This window comes from Bubalus bubalis, chromosome 3 (genome assembly GCF_019923935.1).
Source record: "Bubalus bubalis isolate 160015118507 breed Murrah chromosome 3, NDDB_SH_1, whole genome shotgun sequence".
Taxonomy (NCBI): domain Eukaryota; kingdom Metazoa; phylum Chordata; class Mammalia; order Artiodactyla; family Bovidae; genus Bubalus; species Bubalus bubalis.
Window position 1 is genome coordinate 1830402 of NC_059159.1, and position 23286 is coordinate 1853687.

General features: G+C 46.3%; 1 long non-coding RNA gene across 1 annotated transcript; it reads right to left on the reverse strand.

Annotated features, from left to right (window-relative positions):
* Positions 1–19975: 19975 nt before the first annotated feature.
* On the reverse strand, positions 19976–22327 carry LOC102394806. The gene is made up of 2 exons (XR_327842.4): positions 21121–22327; positions 19976–20354 (listed from the first exon to the last, which is right to left on the reverse strand). It is a non-coding gene; the product is annotated as an uncharacterized LOC102394806 (long non-coding RNA).
* Positions 22328–23286: the final 959 nt, after the last annotated feature.

Consider the following 23286-nt stretch of genomic DNA (forward strand, 5'->3'; position numbering starts at 1 on the left):
GCTCTTTGCGGGGCGCGGGCTCTAGAGCACGCGGGCTCAGTCGTGGCGGCTCCCGGGCTCCAGGGCGCAGGCGCAGTAGTTGTGAAGCACGGGCTTCGTGCTCCGCAGCATGTGGGTCTTCCCGGACCAGGGGTCGAGCTCGTGTCCCCTGCTTTGGCAGGCGGATTCTTAACCACTGGACCACCAGGGAAGCCCCTGGGAGACGACGCTTGCGATTGAACTTATTGGGAGAAAGAAGGTGGGACCTCTGATCTCAACAGCACGTGACAAGTCCCCACAATACATCCCTTGATGGATTTCAGTGTGATGTGAGTGCTTCAAACACCCAGAAGGAGGAGAGAAGGTTTCTGGGGCATGGCGCTTAAATCTTTTTTTGCTTAAAGTAGCAAAATAAAGGGAGCCGAATCCTTACAGAAGAATTGTCTGTGGAGGATGAAGATCAAGTGGAAAGGGAAATGTGGTCAGTTTATAATTTGCTACTCTTGAGGGCAAAGCGCACTGCATTTCTCCAAGAAGATTTGCTTAACCCTCCACAAAGTTCAGCCAGATAAACCCATTTGCAAATTCCCAGACGATGATTATGGTATATCATCCTTTCTCTCCTCCAAAGCAGAAAGCACAGTATCCCACAACAGTGACCAAGAAATTAAAAGGAGCTATGTTTAGTATGGAAAACATACAAAGAGGTTTCTTACAAATTTAAAATTCTATAGAGGCGTCAAGCAGGAGAACGTGATGAATTTCTCTTTAACTTGTTTGTATAACAATTTTTTTAAAGGCAGATAGAGCCTTGGAAAGCCAAGTCCAACACAGGCATTCTCATTTGACAGAGAAGAAATAAAGGCCCCATCCTTTTTGGAAGAGTGATAGACACAGCAAGAACACTACCAGGTTTAGCAGAGACAAAATATTCCAATAGTCACGTTAGAAGCCAGCTAGGGACTTCCCCGCCGGTGGTTAAGACTCCCAAAGCAGGGGGTTTGGATTTGATCCCTGGTTCAGGCGACTAAGTTCGCCTGTGCAGTGTGGTGGTGGTGGTGCTTTAGTCGCTAAGTCGTGTCCAACTCTTGGGACCCCATGGGCTGTAGCCCACCAGGCTCCTCTGTCCATGGGATTCTCCAGGCAAGAAAACTGGAGTGGATTGCCATTTCCTTCTCCAGGGGATCTTCCCAACCCAGGAATCGAACCCAAGTCTCCTGCATTGCAGGCAGATTCTTTACCAACTGAGCTATGAGGGAAGTCGTGGCCAAAGATAAATAAGTAAATAAATAGAATCCAGCCCTTCAGATGGGCTTCCCTGGTAGCTCAGTGGTAGAGAATCCGCCCGTCAATGCAGGAGTCTCAGGAGACCTGGGTTCCATCCCTGGGTCGGGAAGATCCCGAGGAGGAGGAAATGGTAACCCACTCCAGTATCCTTGCCTGGAGAATCCCACAGACCAAGAAGCCTGGCGGGCTACAGGCCATGGGGTCGCAAAGCTCTTCAGATACCAGAGGGTTGATTCACTTCCTCAGTGGTTTATGGGGAGGCTGGTTTTGTTGTTGTTGTCCTAGTGACAACTGCCGTCTCGTTTCCTGGAGCTCAGATAGCTGTCATGGGCAACGCTTGTGCTGTGTCAGTCGTTTCTTGGCAGCCTATGAACTGTAGCCCACCAGGCTCCTCCATCCATGGGCTTCTCCAGGCAAGAACACTGCAGTGGGTTGCCATTCCCTTCTCTGGGGGATTGTCCCCACCCAGGGGTCAAACCCGCATCTCCTGCATTGGCAGGCGGGTTCTTTCCTGTCTGAGCCACCAGGGAAGGAGGATAAAGATGGGGTCTCAGCGATTCAAGGACCTACTGAGTCAGCTCTCCTTTCTGCTCTCAGCTCACAGAGTTGCTCACGTTGTCACCCAGCAGCCACGTGTCAGGTCCATCCTGAGGCCCATCTCCTGGTTCCGGGAAACTACTATCAACGAGAACAAAAAACTCACACACCAGCTTTTCTATGAGCAATGTGTTCTGTGTCGTGTTCCTTAGAACACGGACTCCTGCGTGCTCCTTGTTACACAGTCCTCTACATAAATATTCTTTGGTGTGTGAAGTTTGAAAATTTTGATGGGAAGCAAAATTTAATCTGCTGGAGTTTTTTTTTTTTTTACTTCCAAGTGTCTCAATCCTTCATAAGCTCGTATGCACAGTGCCTCATCCTAGAAGGCAAATACAACACAGTATTTCTCCAAATTGTTGGGATAAAGACACTTTTTTCTTTTTTTTCCCACCGAACATCTTAAAGAACTGGTGTTTCAGGGAACACACTTTGGGAAAGGCTGAGTTACTTCACTCTGTCCCTTAAGGTCCTGTTCTCTTGGCAGCTATGTATCCCTGGGGCAGGGGGCGGGGGGGAGCCTAGCAAAGAGGTGTCCATGTAGACTTTTGTTAAACAGCAAATAAACATAGTCCAAGAATTTACCTTGTGATAAATCAGGTACAGAGATAAGCTTATTATGAATATGTCTTGATGGCATGCTTCTTTTAAAAATGTCTCTCTATATTTTTTGTTTCTTTTAAATCTCGCAGTTATTTAATTTAAAAATTTTTTAAATTAATTTTATTGGAGTTGATCTACTATTTAAATATTGTGTTCAGGTCTACTGTACAGCAGCGTGATTCAGCTGTATATATTCTTTCTCAGATTCGAGCCCGTGATTGTTCATGGATCACAGGATACTGATACAGTTCCCCGTGCCACACAGCGGGCCTTGCTGCGTATACACTCCATAGGCGATGGCTTGCGTCTGCCAATCCCAGACTCCCGTCCGCGCCTCCCCCCACGCTCCCTCCCCCATGGCAGTCGCAAGCCTCTTTTCTGGGCGGTGAGTCTGTTTCTATTTTGTAGGTAAGTCCATTTTCGTCATATTTTAGGTTCCACGTGTAAGCGGTATCATATTGCATTTGTCTTTCTCTGACTTGCTTCAGTTCTTAGTATGATCATCTCTAGGTCCATCCATGTTGCTGCAAATGGCATCATGTCATTCCTTTTTTTAAGAAGTTATCTTTAATTGGAGGATAATTGCTTTACCATATGGTGTTGGTTTCTGTCATACGTCAGCACAAATCTCCCATAGGTATGCACTTGTCCCCTCCCTCTTGAGCCCCCTCCCCACCCCCCATCGCCCCCCTCTAGCTTGTTGTGGAGCTTGGGCTGAGCCCCCGTGCCGCACAGCACACGCCCCGGCTGGCTGTTTTGCACGTGGCAATGTGTCTATTTAATGCTGCTCTCAGTTCACCCCGCGCTCTCCTGGCCCCAGTGCCTGCAAGGCTGCTCTCTACGTCTGCGTTCTCCTTGCTGCCCTGCATACAGGCTCATCAGTGCCATCTTTCTTGATTCCTCATATCTCATTAATTATGCGATATTTGTTTGTCTCTTTCTGACTTACTTCACTCTGTACGTGTTTCCTTCCTTTTTATGGCGGAGTGATAGTCTGCTGTATGTAGGGACCACTTCTTTATCCACTCCTCTGTGGACGGACTCTAGGTGGCTTCCAGGTCCTGGCTGCTGTGACTCGTGCTGCAGTGAACGTAGGGATGCATGTATGTTTTAGAGCTTTCTCCAGATTGCCCAGGCTTGGGATCGCAGGATCATATGCCAACTCTATTTTTAATTTAAAAAGATCTATGTTGATGTGTTTCTCCGCTGCTGCTGCTGCTGCTAAGTCACTTCAGTCGTGTCCAACTCTGTGTGACCTCATAGACGGCAGCTCACCAAGCTCCCCTGTCCCCGGGATTCTCCAGGCAAGAACACTGGAGTGGGTTGCCATTTCCTTCTCCAATGCATGAAAGTGAAAAGTGAAAGGGAAGTCGCTCAGTCGTGTCCGACTCTTGGCGACCCCATGGACTGCAGCCCACCAGGCTCCTCCGTCCATGGGATCTTGCACTACGATCCTGTTGCTGTTTGAAATATTGATGTTTCCTCTCCTGCCTCCCTGGTGGCCACGCTGAGAGCGAAGGAGGGCTCTGCCCTGCTAGCATCCACGCTGGGCCAGGAGGTGGCGCCGGCCGCAAGCCTGCGTCCTCATCTCATAGAGACTTGGACGGAGAGAAGGAACTTGCGGTTGTGTTGGTGGGAGGTGGGGAAGGTTGGGGGGGAGCAACCGTTAGGGTTTGGGATGGACATGTGCACACGGCTGTGTTTAAAAAGGAAAACAACAAGGACGCACTGTCCAGCGCAGGGAACTCAGCCTGGACGGGAGGGGAGTCTGGGGGAGAAGGGACACGTGTGTGCGTGTGGCTGAGTCCTGTTGCTATCCGCCCGAAACTATCACAACATTGTTAATCGGCTAAACCCCAACACAAAAGGAAAAGTTAAAAAAAAAAGGAAGAAAACCTATTTCCTCTTTCAGTAGAAACAAGGCGTTTCTGTTTTTCACATCGAGGTCAAAGATCCAAAGCAGAACTGGAAGAAGACCAAATATTGTCAAAGGCCATAATTCACATCCTGAAGATTCTTGCCATCCTTGGGTGTTTCTTTGGGAGGGTCTGGGGGGCGGGCGGGGCAGGGAACAGACAAAAGAAATCTCGGATGTACATCCTGGGAATTTTAGAGACAGCCTCACATGTTCTTTCAGAGAAAGGTGCAGGAACAAAGCGCTCTTGTGTTGTAAATAACAAGCGGGGGTACAGCTGGGGAGAGGGGCGTTCTGTTCCTCTTCTGGAAACAGCTTCACGATTCCAGTTCCATGACCTTTCTGGCCGCCCTGAAGGAATAGAAACTTCCTGACTTCTACAATCGGACCATTTGACAGTTCTTATTCTCATGGAATTTAGGAACTGGAAAGGATCTTTGAGAACATTTAGTCCAAGCTTTACCCAGCACATCAGTCGACCTCGGTAGCAGATAGTAGAAGCTGCATTCATGTCCAGGTCCCACGAGGGTGGCTTCACTCTGGGACTCACGGGTGAGGTTGCTGTTTCAGCCGGGGTGTCGTCAAGGCTGTCACTCCTAACACCGCTTATTGAGCACTTGACTCATTCACAATCCACTTATCAAGTGAATATCGGTTTATTTAATTGGCACCTACCCATGGCTTCGTGGCACAGTTAGTAAAGAACCCGCGTACCAGGGCAGGAGAAGCAAGAGACGCGGATTCGATCCCTGGGTCAGGAAGATCCCCTTGAGAAGGGCATGGCAACCCACTCCAGCATCCTTGCCTGGAGAATCCCATGGACAGAGGAGCCTGGTGGGTCACAGTCCATGGGGTCACAGAGTAGGACATGACTGAAGTGACTTAGCATGCACGCGCACACGCACACACACACACACACACAAGGTTGCTGCAAGGCGTTGAATAGTGCCCTGTGCTCTACAGTGGCTCCTTGGTGTGGGTGGCGGTTCTATTTAATGGTGTCACTGGCCTGTATATGCTACACACCAGCTGTACCACCCTTCCCCAAGTGGTGATAATAAGAAATCTTTCCAGGGGAACTCTGCGCCCCAAAGGACACAATCCTTCCAGTTGGGGACCACTTCCCTGGTTGCAGAAACAGGTCGCCGAGACCCAGACAACCTGAACGTGTGATGGCCTGTTCAGCTGATCATTTGCTTCTAAGCAACATCCTGGATTTTCCATCGTTTTCTTTGTCCCTTAACTGCCACGATACTGGAAAACACCTCCACACACCAACACAGGAACTTGTATTACTAAGAAAACAATAAAAGTAAAAATAACAGTAAAAGTAAATATTGAATGAGAATTTAAAAAAAATTTTTAAATTTTATTATTATTATTATTTTTTACTTTACAATATTGTATTGGTTTTGCCATACATCAACATGCATCCGCCATGGGTGTACACGTGTTCCCCATCCTCAACCCCCCTCCCACCTCCCTCCCCATACCATCCCTCTGGGTCATCCCAGTGCACCAGCCCCAAGTTTCCTGTATCCCGCATTGAACCTGGACTAGCGATTTGTTTCTTATGTGATATTATACATGTTTTTTTTTTTATTATACATGTTTTAATGCCATTGAATGAGAAGTTTTAAAGTATGTGGTACTGTGAATTGATCTTCGTGATTTGAGTGCCAACTGTTAGGGGAGAGAATCACATTCTAATAAACCCAAGAAACACTTAAATGACCACAGAGCTTTTCTGTATGAAATTCTGAGTCTTCAGATTATGTCCCTATTCAGGAGGAGGGTACTGACTGAGGCAGAGGCATCTTTCGGGCAGAGGGAGAGTTTGGCTGTGTCAACATTTGGTTAATGGAGCTTGGCTTGGAGGCGTCTTGCAACAGCGAGCCCTGGAAGTGAAAGGGGTGTGACGACACGGCTGGTTCGTGGCCCAGTGTCAGGGAGGTCCGGTTTCCTCTAGAGAGCGGCTCTCTGTTTCCTGTATGCCATCAGCTCAAAAACATGAGATACCAGACCCCCCAAACGCCAACATTTCCACCCTTTCCACAAGAGGGGATTCAGAGAATAAAATGAGAAGCTCGGAGAGTTTTTACTCCTCTTCTGCAATGGATGGGAATAGTTGCTGTTGTTTTTAAGCCTTAATGAAAAGCCCGGTTCTGTAGTGCTTCCCAAGGCGTCTCCTGCTTGGAACTGTCTCTCCACTTAAGATGTGATTACGTGTCCACGATGTATCCACGTCTGTATACCTGATCATTGCACTGTATGCTTTAAACCTGCATGTGCTCAGTCTCTCAGTCGTGTCTGACTCTTCGAGAACCCATGGCTTGTAATCCGCCAGGCTCCTCTGTCTGTGGGATTTCCCAGGCAAGAATACTGGAGTGGGTTGTTATTTCCTCCAGGGGATCGTCCCGACCCAGGGATCGGCAGGTGGACTCCGAGCCATCAGGGAAGCCCTTCCTGCAGGGTTCTCTCCTTTACATTGAGGACTTTTCCCCTGAATGTGCAGAGTGGCCGGGAAGGCACAACAGGCCAACAGGAGAGGGCGCACTTGTAACTCTGCAATGATGAAAACCACGGTTTCCCCTGAGATAAAAGGGCTTTGTCCCTCCTTTACAAACCACTCTCTCTGCAGCTGCGCGTAGCCCCAGATGTTCTCACTGGGAGTTTCGGGCACAGAACGCCCTCTGAGACTCGAGCACACAGGGTTTCCAGGACCCCCACCTACTCTCTGTTTCTCCATATTGTTTACAGAACAACCCGATACTCTCACCACCATGCAACCTGGAACCTTGTGTAGTCTCTTAAGGGTCGGGAAACAAAACAAAACACAAGCGAACTAGAAAGAAAATGATGGAAATAAGGCAGAGAGCTGGTAAAGCCAAGAGCAGAAAGAGAAGCCACCTGGGAAAAAGCTGGGAACAGGGTGGAGGAAGTGTTTACGCCCATGAAGAGAATTGGCCGAAAAGTTAAAGAAACAAAAACAAAACAAAAATGCCTGCAGACCTGATTATTCATGGATTTTTGTCTCCCTTATGCAAAGCGTTAGGTTTGATGGGCTTTAATTTTCCAAGCAAACAACTTATTTACGTCTTACAGATGTGAGCACAGAGGGGAAAGAAAATTCAAAATCCACATTGCAGCATGTGTGTGTTGCCTGTTAGATAGAACTACATGAACTTGCCAGTGTTTGATTGTTTTTGGATTCCCCTGTAGCTCAGCTGGCAAAGAATCCACCTTCTATGTGGGAGACCTGGGCTCAGTCCCTGGGTAGGGAAGATCCCCTGGAGAAGGAAAAGGCTACCCACTCTGGTATTCTGGCCTCGAGAACTCCATGGACTGTACAGTCCGTGGGATCACTAAGAGTCGGACACGACTGAGCGACTTTCACTTTCACTTTGACTGTTTTTAACCTATAGAAATGGCAGCTCCATACGGTTCAAACTTACGTTCCTGCCAATGAGACAAGATTGGGTCCCAGTTCTCTTGTTGGCTGTCTCTCTTTGTTGACAGTCAGCTGACTCTCTTTTTATCCTTGACTGATAAGTTTAGGGTCTCTGGAAGATTTTTTCCTTCCAAATGAGTTTTCTTTTGGCAGCAGGTAGAGACCCAGCAGTCCACCTTGATGGTGAGTTCTGTAAGGGCCTATCTACTTTTGTTTTGCTTTTCTGTGTTTCAACAGAAAACCCCCTCTAACCTTGCTGACTTTTCAAGTACAAGGTAGCTTCTGAATCTCCGTGAGCAGCTCAAGCCCTCTCTCTGCTGCTTTCCACCAGACTTCTCTGAGCTCTAATCTACACACAGGCTGCTCAGGTATACACCAACGTTTCAGTCGCTAAGTTGCGTCTGACGCCTTTGTGAGTCCATGAACTTTAGCCCACCTCTGTCCTTGGGATTTCCCAGGCAAGAATCCCGGAGTGGGCTGCCATTCCTTCTCCAGGAGATCCTCCCAACCCAGGGATCAAACCCGTGTCTCCTGGGTTGGCAAGAGTATGGGCTTCTCATACACCTGACTATTACAGGGCTGTTGTGTATGGAATTGGGGGCTCACAGTCTGTGGTTCCCTCCTTTCTAGGATTATTTTCCAGCTGCTGTTAAAGCTGTGAACTCTGGACTCTGTCTCCTGAATTCACTATGACTGCTACTTTCCGCTTAGGCTCAATTCCTGGAATTGGTAAGTATTGGAGATTTCCCTCAGGAGGAAAGCTGGACACATATGGAGCATCCCTTTCTTTTTAAGGGTCATATTCCATCCAGGTTTTGTATGCTCTGGTTGTTCTCCACTGCTTTTGAATATTTGCACTGAGTTTTAAGATTGTTATCATCAGGAGGGTTATTTGGACATAAAACTACTTTGTCATGTTGGATACATGTTGAATCCTCTTGGGTGGATTCAAGCTGTATATTGCACTCAGAAAAGTAAGTCAGAGGTTTAAAATCTGATGTGATATGGGGGACGGGGGTGGAGCAGGGGTAGAGTGGGAGTTTGGGATTAGCAGATGTGAGCTCTGATATGTGGGATGGATAAACCATGAGGGGAGGCCCAGAGCACTGAATTCAGCATCCTCGGGTGAGCCACAGTGGAAAAGAACATTAAAAATACATATACATATGTATAACTGAATCACTTTGCTGTACAGCAGAAATTAAGATTGTAAATCAACTATACTTCAATAAAAAACTGCAAAAAATGACATTTGATGTGGTAAATTTCTTAGTGACTCAAATAAATAAGAGAAATTGCAGTATTTTATGTTGGAATAAGTAAGCTTCAGGTTCCAGGGTTGATGCCAGTTTGAATATGAATGAGAGCTGGAAAGTCCGTGGTGTGTGGAGCTCTGGTTCCTTTGGCAAAAGAGGGACAGCAAACTGTCCCTGGGGTGGGAGACTAAGTGTATTTGCCAGACACAAAGTTGACACTTGACAGGGCCTCCCAGTCTGTAAGCATTACACTCTTGCAACGCCCATCCTGTTGGAATGATTTCCAGCCTGAGCTCGTCAAGAAGCTTGGGTCGAGTTCTCAGACACTGAACTTGAGATTGAGACTTTTGATGCCACCCAGGTGGCTGGAAGTAGAGAGCAAATACTTCTCTATCTGTGCAGGGCCAGTGCATAGCGAGCTTCTAGAAGCATTCTAACTTAGACGTCCATGGATATTAAAAAAAAACAAAACCCAAAGATGGCACTCTTTGAAAATTTAGCTTGGCAAATAAAAAGAAAAAAAATACAGAAAGGTTTTCATTATGTCGATTCCAAAATGTAAGGCAAGCTTGGAAAAGAACAGCATTTTGTTGATGACCTATGGTGACATCTTAATGATGGTTTGAGGGATTTTTCTTGTGAAATTGTTTTCGGGTTTGACGAGTTGGCAACAGAATCTCATGTGCTTTCTGGGAAAGTTGGAGACATTTTACAGTGTTCTAAAGAAAGTTTCAAACAAAGCTTTTTTGGTTGATGTAAATAGCAGGATGGAGTCAGAGGCGTTTGTGGTTTTCTTTCTCCACTCTTTCTTTACTAGGTAAGAATAGCTCCTGGCTAAAGAGTAAAATAAAGTAAATAAGTAAATAGATAAAATAAAATAAGTATAAATAAAACAAATAAGTAAAATAAATAAAGTAAAATAAAGCTGTCAGCCCTGAGACTTCTGTACCAATGCTGCATGGAGACGTGATCGACTTTCTAGTACCCAGCCCTAAGGTTAATTACGTCTTCTTGTCGGAAACCAAGAGTGCCCAGTCCAAGAACTCAGTTAAAATCCTGCCGTGTTTAGCAGCTGTAACATGTAGAAATATCTTTGGCTGTAACCCAGATGGTATTCGGATTTTGTATCCATGTCTTGAAAATATGATAGGTCCCTAATATAGAAACACAAAATTTAGCCGTTGCGTGGGTTGGAAAATTGGGAAGACCTCCCTTCCACGTTTCCATCTTCCTAGACCTAACGGTGCCCTTCACTGACGATTTCTGAGGACAGTGCTTCATCTCCTAGGGCCCGCTGCCTCATCAACCGTTTCTCAGGGGCCTGAGAGAGGAGTTTTAAAGACGAACATGCTGTTCCCTGCATATATATGAAATCTAGAAAATTGGTCCTGATGAACCTATTTGCAGGGCAGGAGTAGGCTTCCCTGGTGGCTCAGATGGTAAAGCGTCTGCCTGCAATGCAGGAGACCTGGGTTCGATCCCAGGGTCGGGAAGATCCCCTGGAGAAGGAAACAGCAACCCACTCCAGTATTCTTGCCTGGAGAATTCCATGGACGGAGGAGCCTGGTGGGCTACAGTCCATAGGGTCCAAAGAATTGTACACGACTGAGCGAGTTCACTTCCTCTCTTTCTTTAATAGGAAGATGTGGAGAATGGACTTGCGGTCACAGATGGTGAAGGAGAAGGTGGGATGAACTGAGAGAGCGCATTGATACACTCACATTGCCACGCGTAAAACGGCTAGTGGGAAGCGAAGCGGCTGTACATCACGGTGGGCTCAGCTCGGGGCTGAAGCGAAGTGGCTGTACATCACAGCGAGCTCAGGGGGGCTCTGGGATGACCTAGAGCGGGAGGGAGGCTCAAGAGGGCCAGGACGTGTGTATCCGTAGAGCTGATTCCCCGAGTTGTACAGCAGGAATTAACACAACGCTGTAAAGCAATTATACTCCAGCTAAAAAAAATGTAAAAGTAATATGTTGTTCCCAAGTTTGGGGAAGCCACAGTCTTGGTTTGTTTATTTTTAAACTGATTTCTTTTTGGCTGTGCTGGGCCTCTGTCGCTGTGCGGACTTTTCTCTGTCTGCGGCGATGGGGAACTGCTCTCTGGTCGAAGGGCTCAGCTTCTGGGTGCAGTGGTTTCTCTTGCGGAGCACAGGCTCTGGGGCACTCAGGCTTCCATAGTCGTGGTGCACGTGGGATCTTCCGGGACCAGGGGTTTCGACCAACATCTCCTGCTTGGCAGGCGGAGCCACCAGGGAAGCCCCCCGCTGTTTCAGTTTACAGCCTTCAGGTACCCTTCTCTGCCCCAGGGACCCCTCTGGCTTTGCTTGGAGTATTAGCAGCAATTGGGAAAGAGAACGTTGGTTTCATTATTATTCCTTTTCCAAATAAACCCATGTCCCATTCACCCAAATACCTACATTTGTTTGTTGCCAGGGAGCAAAGACTCATTTGCTCCTGGCTCAGAGGATGTGGGTTAAGAGAGATGGAAACAGGATATCTTATGAAGAATCCAAAATAGAAAAGCCAGCCATGTAGTCCAACTTGCTCTTTGATCCCAAAGGACAATATGAGAGGTGAAATGCAGTTGAGAAATAAAAGACAGAGTCCAGGGTCCAGAGGGGAAGGCAGAGCTTGGAGATGCTGTCAAGGCTGTGGGATCACTTTACAGATTGTGTAAGTTGCTTGCTGCTACTGCTGCTGCTAAGTTGCTTCAGTCGTGTCCGACTCTGTGCAACCCCACAGACGGCAGCCCACCAGGCTCCTCCGTCCCTGGGATTCTCCAGGCAAGAACACTGGAGTGGGTTGCCATTGCCTTCTCCGATGCATGAAAGTGAAAAGTGCAAGTGAAGTTGCTCAGTCGTGTCCGACTCCTAGCTACCCCATGGACTGCAGCCCACCAGGCCCTTCCGTCCATGGGATTTTCCAGGCAAGAGTACTGGACCCTTGCAAATGGGCAGGAAGTTGTGAAGGGCGCTCAGCTGGCCAAGGTGGGAAGGTCAGAGGAGGAAGACAAGGTCGGTTCGTGTCCATATGTTGTTGTTGTTCAGTCACTAAGTTGTGTCCAACACTCTGCGCCCCCTGGACTGCTGCACCAGCTGCCCTGTTCTGTACCATCTCCTAGACGTTGCTCAAACTCATGTCCATTGAGTTACTGTGTCCATATGTCCCCACAGGTTGATTACAAAGATAGGATTTTCTGGGGAATAGGATGAGGAATACTTTTCTCTTTTCCATGAAGATCGGGTAATTTTCCGAGTCTCTCAGTTCAGTTCAGTCGCTCAGATGTGTCTGACTCTGCGACCCCATGAATCGCAGCACGCCAGGCCTCCGTGTCCATCACCAACTCCGGGAACTTGCTCAAACTCATGTCCATCGAGTCGGTGATGCCATCCAATCATCTCAGTCCCCTTCTTTTTCCACCTTTACTCTTTCCCAGCATCAGGGTCTTTTCCAAGGAGTCAGTTCTTTGCATCAGGTGGCCAAAGTACTGGAGTTTCAGCTTCAGCATCAGTCCTTCCAGTGAATATTCAGGACTGATTTCCTTTAGGATGGACTGGTTGGATCTCCTTGCAGTCCAAGGGACTCTCAACAGTCTTCTCCAACACCACAGTTCAAAAGCATCAATTCTTCGGCACTCAGCTTTCTTTATAGTCCAACTCTCACATTCCTACATGACTACTGGAAAAACCATAGCTTTGACTAGACAGACCTTTGTTGGCAAAGTAATGTCTCTGCTTTTTAATATGCTATCTAAGTTGGTCATAACTTTTCTTCCAAGGAGCAAGCATCTTTTAATTTCATGGCTGCGTTCACCATCTGCAGTGATTTTGGAGCCCAAGAAAATAAAGTCTGTCACTGTTTCCATTGTTTCCCCATCTATTTGCCATGAAGTGATGGGACCGGATGCCATGATCTTAGTTTTCTGAATATTGAGTTTTAAGCCAACTTTTTCTTTCTCTTCTTTCACTTTCATACAGAGGCTCTTTACTTATTCATTTTCTGCCACAAAGGTGGTGTCATCTGTGTATTTGAGATTTTTGATATTTCTCCTGGCAATCTTGATTCCAGCTTGTGCTTCATCCAGCCTGGCATTTTGCATGATGTACTCTGCATATAAGTTAATTAAGCAGGGTGACAATATACAGCCTTGACATACTCCTTTCCTGAGTCTTTGGTTACTGTCCACTTCAAACAACTTTTTCTTGGGTATCAGAGGAGTTCAGTTTTCCATGTCTGAGACTTACAGGTTACTGCTCACACCGCAGCGAGAGGGGCCCTTTCAAAATACGTCCAGTGTATTGGCATCGGGCTCAGCCTCCTCAGGGACTGTCCATCCACTCGAGTCCAGGTCTAAGCGCTTACAGCCCCCCTCCTTCCCTGACCTTGGCCCTCTTCTCCTTCCTCTTCGGTGCCTCCCCACCGATGGTCCTTTGTCCCTTGCCCTTCCCAGGCATGCTCCCAGGACACGTCCTTCCAGCACTCCTGTTCTCCAGCATGCAGTTCATTTCCTCACCTTCTTCACGCCTTGGCCCCGATCTCACCTGATGTGCCAACCACTCTGGTTGAAAGAGCGATTCACTTGCTCTGTGCCCTTGTTCTCAGCACCCTGTACTCTGCTCCATGTTTTCTCTTTATACTTATCACCATCTAAGCGTGTCCGTTACTCACTATACTTGTTTAACCGACTGCCTGAAACAGTTTAAAAATGGTGGCGATCCAGGCATGGAACCAACCCGAATGTCCACCAGCAGAGGAAAGGATAAAGCAGATGCGGCACATACATACAATGGAATAGTAGTTGTTGTGCCTAAGAAAGGGCAGTCCGAGCTGGAGGGTGGTCTGGGGTGAAGACCCAAGGAAAGAGGGTGGAGAGCAGAAAGCCACTCTGGCTGGGGCGACCCTGGGGTCGGCCGAGACTCCACCGGCAGGCTCAGCTCCCCTTGTGACTCCATTTCTTGAGTTCCTGCTTTTACCTCCCTGTTTTCAGGGTCCGTCCGTGCAGAGGATGACGACTGGGTTGTCCGCTCCATCAAGTGTCTCCAGTGAAATCTTCATCAGTGTTTGCTTGGGACCCAAAGATGAACAGGCCGCATCCGGGACACTGTGGGGCTCTGTTTGACCTGCACAAGCCCAAGGAGTCAATGAATGAAGTTTGTTACTGAAAAAACTATTCTCAGTTGCCACATTTGGAGGAACACTTAACTGGCAGGGGTAGGTAGGTGGTAAGAAACTCAGAGGCTGCTGATCCCAGGGATGCTGGTCACAGGCACTGAAGAACAAAGCGACAGCAAATGATAAACACTTCTCCTTAAGGGCTGTGTCGCCCCAAATCAGAAGTAAATCCTGCTAAAGTGTTAGGTTTGTCTTAAAGCGAAAGGACAGCTTTATTGTTTGCAAAGGTGTGTAAACGGGGGTGGGAAGGTGGGCAAGGGATTGATAAACAAACCACAGAAGTCACAGTTGGGCGACCTGGAAAGGGTGGCCCTCGTGGCCTGGCCACAGGCCTCACAGCTTGACCTCACGTCTCTGGTGATTGGCTGTCCTCAGAGCCTCTCTTGGGGGCTTTCCAGGTGGGACCCTGCGCAGAATTAGAAGTCCTTAGAGCTGTCTGTTTGTGGCTTTCTAAGAACACAAAGTACAGAACAAAACCCCAGATCTGTTCTGCCTGCCTGGCTCCAGTTTATTTTGGTGCCAAACCAGCTCCATTTTTTAGGCTCTTTCCACAAGGAATTCCTCTTGTTTTATTTTTACAGATGCTCCAACAAGCCTTGGTCACTGGACCTGAAGGCGTCAGTAAGGACCTAACTGTATTACTCCCTTCAGTACCTTTTCATCCTCACAGTCCCCAGCGGCAGAACACAAGAGGGCTTCGCCGGTGGCTCAGTGGTAAAGAATTCACTTGCTAACATAGGAGACGCGGGAGACTCGGTTCCGATCCCTGGATCAGAAAGATTCCCCTGGACAAGGGAATGGCAACCCACTCCAGTATTCTTGCCTGAAAAATCCTATGGACAGAAGAGCCTGGCGGGCTACAGTCCACGGGGTCGCAAAGAATTGGACACAACTGAAGCGACTGAAGGACAACAGCAAAGAACAGGCGAGGTCGTATTTTATCGTTCTCCAAGCAAAACTTTCTTGAGTGAATTTTGAAGCAAAATGGATGATTATTTTGATCAGCTGCCTCTTTTAAACAGCACGATATCAGTTTGGACCTGCAAACTTCCAAATGGCCAACCTGGCTGGACATGAGGGTGTACTTGCTGCCTCCACGCAGCAGTGACAAGCAAGATGCGAATGATAAAGAGGAGGGCCTGGCCTCTGACGTTTGAAGCCAGTGTTAATGAGAGATTTTTCGACAGCTGCAGGAAGTCAACAACTTAATGGGAAACATCACAAGTATTTAATCTGTCCAGGGTGACCACAGTACACTAAATTCCCACACCAAAAAACAGACCAACAAAATGTTTTTCGAGTCCAGCATCGTGAATCGAAGCAGATGTGAGGCTCTGCCTTCCCAAGTGGCTCAGAGAGTGTAGCTTCAGTGCCAAGGAGAGGCTCCTCCTGGTTACACATCGATTCCGTGAGGTGTCAGAGGTCCAGCTGTTTACTTATTTCTTGCAAGATGGAGGCAGTGTTAAACCCGCGCCGATTTCTGAATCCAGTAAGACAGCCACAGGCCCCTGTGCTCTGCTATAAGCCAGTGCTTCCTCATACCCCAAAGCTCAAATGCAGCTGGATTAACATTTTAACAGAAAATTTGGATTGTGAGAGGCAGGAATTGTCTGTGCAGCAAAGTATCAGGTGATGTCATCTTAGAGGTACACAGGAGAAAGAATAAATTACTAAGAAGGAATGGGGACTTCCCTGGTGGTCCACTGGTTAAGACCGCACCTTCCAATGAAGGGGTGTGGGTTGGATCCCTGGTCCGGGAGCTAAGAATCCCACACGCCTCACGACCAAAACAAACCAGAACATAAACAACAGAAGCAATATTGTAATCAGGTCAATAAAGACTTTAAAACTGGTTCACATCAAATAAATAAAAAAGATAAAGAATGATTTAGCAAAGTTGGAATTTGCTGTTATAATAATTGAAGCAACTATATTTTATGGGAGCTGATAGGTAACTTGTTAGGCAAAAACTACAAGTAAAACTTAAGAATGACCACGTCTGGTAGTAAAATTATTTCACTTATTTGTCCCCCATGCCTTGGTGATTTTTTTTTTAAATCCTAGGCTGCTTCAAAGATATTTGCATAATTTAAAAAATAGCCTTTAAATTCACGTTTTCTTTTAATTTGGGTTGAGTATTATAAGATGTGTTTAATAAGATACTGTATAATAAAATTTGCACTCTCCTTCAATAGTATGGTCAGTTAGGGGAGAGTGATGATGGAATGGTCCCCAGAAAGAACTATTAGCCTCTTCTTTGCTTTCACAACACACTAGACACCCATGAATTGTAGCCTCTGTTATATTTTATTTGAGTCACCTAATTTGTCTCTCTCTCTCCTACTCAGCTGAGTTTCTTGAGAGTAGAGACTGTATCTTATTCATGTGTATAACCTCAGAATTTAGCATGTTAGTGACCCAATAAAAATTGAGGACTTCCCTGGTGGTCCAGTGGTTAAGAATCCACCTGCCAATGCAGGGGATAGGGGTTCGATCCCTGGTCCCAGGCCACAGCTGAGAGTTCTCTTGCCACAACTAAAGATCCCAAGTGCCACATCGAAGATGGAAGATCCCACGTGCCACAACTGAGACCCAGTGTAGCCTCATAAACAAATAAATAATGTATTTTTTAAAAGATTGAGACAGCAAATAACAGAGAATCCAAGCAGCAAAGAAACCCTTTTCCACTTCTGATGCAAGACTCTCCACGTCCTATTATATTTGAGAAGGAATGGGTGTGCTACTCTTCATAAAGGCTTTACTGAACACTGGGGTAAGCTGTGGCAGTGGAGCGAGGCGCCATTATCCTTCTGAAGCAAAACCTTGAGTGTCTGGGAGGAGTTCTTCAAGTCATCACGGGATGGAGTGGTGAAAACTGGACTTCCTTGCACCAAAGTCTCCGGAACCAGGAAAAAGAGAAAACACACTTTATTCATTGATTTTTTTAAAAAAAGACAATTTTTGGAAGAGCCCAAGTGGTTCGTTTTCCTTCCAGGATTTATCAAAGATAAATAGGTTCAGAGCCAAGCCTATTCTTTTGACTTGGAAAAGGTGCAAAAGAAGTCATACTCAGACCTTAACAGCATGGCTACTGAGCTTCCCAGTGAGCAACTGTAAAGCAACTAGTACTGTGAAGATTTTCTTTTATCAGTCTCGAATATTTATCCAAAGTTTGTGAAATTTCAAATTCCTCCCTTGACCTTGAATAACTTCGCTTTGGCACATTACCCAAACTATAGAAGATCCCTTGTAGAAGAAAATGCTCAATAGTTGACTCAAGAATGTACAGACACTGCAAGTTTTGACTGCACTTTTGTCCAGTTTTATGCCTTTTTTTATGAAGGAGAATCATCTGATTGCTCATTCTTCTTCTATCGGAAGTGGTGTGATGGTTGCTCTGTGGTTTATGAGACAAGGCAGATGAATTTTTATGTGATGTCACGTTCTCATATACCAGCATTCATGCAGTTTACAGGAAAAAAAAGTTTTTCTTAATAGAATGTCAGCATGATGGAGTTGTTTTCGTAGTGGACACCTTTTAACTTCCGCTTTGTTTTGTGGGATGTTCTAGACTGATAGGCACAGCGCCCTCTTTCCCAGAGGCCTCCTGCAGCTGGAGCATTGCCAGCGTCCGTTCACTGTGAAATCTGCCCAGACGTGACCAACTCCTTTCAGATACGGCTGCAGCCCTTTTAATAATGAAAAATCATTTCACTCCATTTTAAAGCCATTTTCACAAATGTGTATCATTTTACATAAGCCTACATTTTTATCCATTTTTTCTCTCTTCTCACTATCCGTTTTCTCGGTATCAGTTAGTTTTCCTGTTTTTTTTTTTTTAATTTTTTGCTCATGTACTAATAGTCTTTATTATACTTTATTTTTATTGTAAGCTGTCTCAACTCCTTTAATCAAGATGAGGTGAAGTGAAGTGTTAGTCATTCAGTTGTGTCTGACTCTGCGACTCCATGGACTATAGTTTTCCAAGTTCCTCAGCCCATCCGGAGAAGTCTCCAGGCAAGAACACTGGAGTGGGGTGCCATTCCCTTCTCCAGGGGATCTTCCCAAACCAGGGATCGAATTTGAGTCTCCTATAGGCAATTCTTTACTGTCTGAGCCACCATGGAAGTCCAATCAAGATGAGATGATATGAGCAATGAATAATAATTGAGAATATTGTATTCTGTAATGTAATCATTTTCTTTTACTTTGAAAATTTTTTTAAAGTCTTTTTTTGATGTGGAACATTTTAAAAGTCTCTGTTGAATTTGTTACAGTATCGATTCCATTTTTCCTGTTCTGGTTTTTTGGCTTCATGGCAGGTGGAATCTTAGCTTCCTGACTAGGGATCAAACCCACACCCGCTTCACTTGGAGGCGAAGTCTTCACCACGGGACCGCCAGGGAAGTCCCTGATCATTTTCTTTTAAAATCCTTGTACGTTTAAGCTAAGAGGCACGTTCATTGTACGGGGTGACTAAAATCTAACGCATAAGCCATGTAATGTTTTCTGCATCTGATTCCCACAAAAATCCCAAGAGAGGAAATACTTGAGAAGGAAGCTTGTCAGCAGCCCCTCAAAGGAGTTCAGAATGAGCATCTCCAACAGGTGCCATCTGGGCACGTGGGTCATCCTGAGCCAAAGGCAGCTGAGACCCTGCGGTCTCAAGAGAAACATTGGCCCCTCTGTTCGTTACCTAGGAAAATGGAAAAGGGGGTCTTTCCAGGAGGAGAACAATTGCCAGGGACCCCTTTTATCTGAGTGGCCCACCTTGAATCACTCAACACCTGCTCTTCTGCTCATCCTGCGAGTCTGCCTCCTCCCCTCGGAAGCCCAGGTCCCTGACCATTTCTTAGCTCAGGAGGGCATATATATTCATTCCTCATCTTACCCTTTTGTCTTTGAACCTCTTGGGTATGTAGGATTCCCGTATGTATGAAGCTACATTTGTTTTTCTCCTGTTATTACTCTGCCACGTGTCAATTTGATTATAGACCATCTGAGAGAATCTTTGAGGAGTAGATGAAACCTCTTTCTCGCCAACAGCACCATCCTTCTCCTCCCAGAAGTCATACCTTCCTTCTCTGAATTCTTTACCAACATCTTTTTGCCCTGCTGGGATTTCTTAAAGGAACTAGGCTCTTCAATTTTCTGAAACACAGAACACCATTTCTCCATAACTTCTCATCTTTTGAATGGTAGATATGCAGCATAGAGTTCCAGAAATTTGCGTTCACCTAGACATAACCATCTCTCTGTATTTGTTTTTAAGCATCTCTGCTATTCAAAATCCCTCATCAGAGAAAAGGAAGGAAATGGCCTTTTATGAAGGACTTTCCAACAAGCAGAAACTGGATGTGACATTGCTGAGACAGCTGGAACTAAATGCCCAGCAGCTGTGGTTTGCATTTTTGCAATAAGTCCAATAGAATCTCATACCGAATGGCATGGCCATGATCTCTCTATAAAAACTGGTCCAGGTGGCAGTTCTGAAAATAAAGGGCTCTGGGAAGTCTTCTGTTCTCTTCTTCCCAATCCCCCATCTTCCAATCCTCTAGGCAGTTAAAATAATTATCTTATAGTTTATTGGTGTTGGCCTTCTCCAAATTGGAAAGGGGTCTAGGTGAGGTGGTAAGCTTTTTTTTTTTTTTTATAAGGTTGTGATAAAAGAAAAAAATTAAAGAAATTTGTTTATCATACTCAGACACTGAAACAATCTTATAAAAGTATCCTTGTTTATTCAGCATTTATACAGAGAAATGGAATCAGGGTAACCTGTAGAGACACTAAGACATTCCCGCAGGCTGGGCTCAGCCACATGCCTCTGCCCACATTATCACTGCACTGATCCAGCACTCGCACCTCCTCTCCACCCACAGAGAACCATATCAATGCTTACACTATGGTCTCTACAAATATGACATTGATGCTATAAAAATGAATGTCTTAGAAAACAACCACAGGCTCAAAGGGGAAGATGGGGGGTTTGGGGCTTCAAGGCTCTTTCTGTGGGAGGAACTTCTGCCTCACTGAGGGTCAAGTTCCTCCTTTAAATCATCCAGCTCCTGCTCCTTGGAGAGCTCCAGGAATACCTGAAAAGGGGGAGGAAATAGAGATAGGAGTGTCATACTGCTTCTCATGGTGCCAAGTGAGTGCCCAGCGTGTGCACACCTTCCGCCTTCATGTTCCGGGGATGGTACCCATCTGTGCCAGGGTGCACTGGGGAGACCGTGCTCCTCCAGGTCAAAGCTCTGTCCAACTGAGCAGAGAAGGAGGTATGTTAGGGGTCCACGTAGTTCTACATCCAGATGGTCCTATAAGTCAGCATATAACACAAACCTCCAGGAGTTTTGTGATGGACGGGGAAGCCTGGCATGCTGCAGTCCATGGGGTCACAAAGAGCTGGACACAACTGAGCAACTGAACTAGACTGAGAGTACAAATCAGTTTTTAAAAAATCTTAAATAAAAAAGTTAAGATAATCATTGTTCATGGTTTAAGCACAGAACTCAGTTGAAAATACACCAGTCCATTCACTTGGGTTTGGGGACGAAGGGCTGGTGTTATGTCTGTGAGCTGCACAGTTATTGAGAGGTGCATTTAAGGGATAAATGATGCTGAGAAGGCTTTCTGCCCCTCATGTGACTGGAAAGAGGGAAGAGGTGGAAGGAAGATGCCTTCTGGAAAGGGTTGTATAAGAAGATTATAGAGAAAGATGCTTGTGACCTCTTGCCGGAAACCATGCCAGCATGCCCTCAATTGGACTGAAGACCCTTCTCATTGACCAAAGTAGATCGAGAAAGGTGGTAAGAGCCCTGATCAGTGCCCAGCAGACAGGTGATGCGTCCCCAGCAGTACCAGGCTGGTGCCGGCCGCAGTGCAAATCAGGAGAGAGCTGGGAGGGACCGCGGTCCAGGTGGCCGGATGCTCGGCTCCCAGGATGGAAGGAGGCTGTGTCATGGACCATGGACGTTATGGACAGGAGTGGGACCAGTCTCCCAGAACCAGGAGGTTAGACCCCTTCCTCAGGAAAGCTGGCAAAGAAGCAAAGATAATCTCTGAGCCGTGACAAGGAAAAGAGAATACCGATGGATCCTGGATGCTTCAGAGAAGCAGAGTAAATGGGCTTGGATAGAGAAGGCATCCCGAACCAGGTGGTGGCAGGGGCCATGTGGTTGGTTTTATGGTGTAATGGACACAAGAAGGCTGTCTTAGGGACCAGGCAACAGGTCAGCTTCTAAGGCAATAAGATAATACACACATCCAGATAAAATTTAATTCTAAATACATGTGCATCTGCATTCCAGAAAGAAATACTAATATTCTCCTTAAATGCAGATATTACTGACTTTTGACTAGTATCGTTTTATTGACACACACACAAATGCATAGAAACACCCCTCAAAGCAAAACTCACTCCCACTGGCCCCCAAACACGCACTCAGGATTCTCAACCCCCTTGGTTTTCTGGTCCTAAAATTCATTCTGAGTTTAACTTTTAAATTGAACACAGTCCGTCACGTCCCATTTTTTGTCATGCTGATGGATTAACTTATGATTTGGAACGATCCGCTCGCTGGGACCTTATTTCAAAGCTTATAGCTCTTACTCTTCTCTCATTTGAAGGAAGCTTGGGCTAAAAGTGGAGCATCTTCCACTGGTAGCTCCTAGACCGTCAGAGACAAGAACCTGGGACCAGAGGAGAAGAGAGGGAGGCTGGTGCGTCTGTGGCCAGTGGAAGCTGGCTGAGCCATCGCTCCGGGCGGGTGGGCTGAGGGAATGAATGAGCGAATGAATGAGGGGGGTCCACAGCAGCAACAAGAGGCTGAGCACAAGGAGAACAGGGGAAGGAGAGCAGCCTGAGATGGCTCAGGGTCCTTATTCCCTGGGATGGAGATGAGCCGGTCCTGGTACAGATTTGCCAAATTCACTTTCCACCTACTTTTCTTTCTTTTTTAATTTTTTTTAAATTGGAGTATAGTTGATTTTGGACTTCCCTGGTGACTCAGAGGTGAAGAATCCACCTGCAAATGCAGGAGACGTGGGTTTGATCCCTGGGTCAGGAAGATCCTCTGGAGGAAGTGGCAACTGACTCCAGTGTTCTTGCCTGGACAATCCCATGGAGAGAGGGGCCTGGTGGGCCACAGTCCATGAGGTCACAAAAGAGTCAGATGAGACTTAGAGACTGAGCAACAACAGTTCAGTGGTTTATGCAGGATATTATCAGTTCAGTTCAGTTCAGTCGCTCAGTCGTGTCCGACTCTTTGCGACCCCATGAATCGCAGCACGCCAGGCTTCCCTGTCCATCACCAACTCCCACAGTTCACTCAAACTCATGTCCATCGAGTCAGTGATGCCATCCAGCCATCTCATCCTCTGTCGTCTCCTTTTCCTGCCCCCAATCCCTCCCAGCATCAGAGTTTTTTTCAATGAGTCAACTCTTCCCATGAGGTGGCCAAAGTACTGGAGTTTCAGCTTCAGCATCATAACTTCCAATGAACATCCAGGACTGATCTCCTTTAGAATGGACTGTTGGATCTCCTTGCAGTCCAACGGACTCTCAAGAGTCTTCTCCAACACCACAGTTCAAAAGCATCAATTCTTCAGCACTCAGCTTTCTTCACAGTCCAACTCTCACATCCATACATGACCACAGGAAAAACCATAGCCTGGACTAGATGGACCTTTGTTGGCAAAGTAATGTCTCTGCTTTTCAATATGCTATCTAGGTTGGGCATAACTTTCCTTCCAAGGAGCAAGTGTCTTTTAATTTCATGGCTGCAATCACCATCTGCAGTGATTTTGGAGCCCAAAAAAACAAAGTCTGACACTGTTTCCACTGTTTCCCCATCCATTTCCCATGAAGTGATGGGACCAGATGCCATGATCTTCGTTTTCTGAATGTTGAGCTTTAAGCCAACTTTTTCACTCTCCACTTTCACTTTCATCAAGAGGCTCTTTAGTTCCTCTTCACTTTCTGCCATAAGGGTGGTGTCATCTGCATATCTTAGGTTATTGATATTT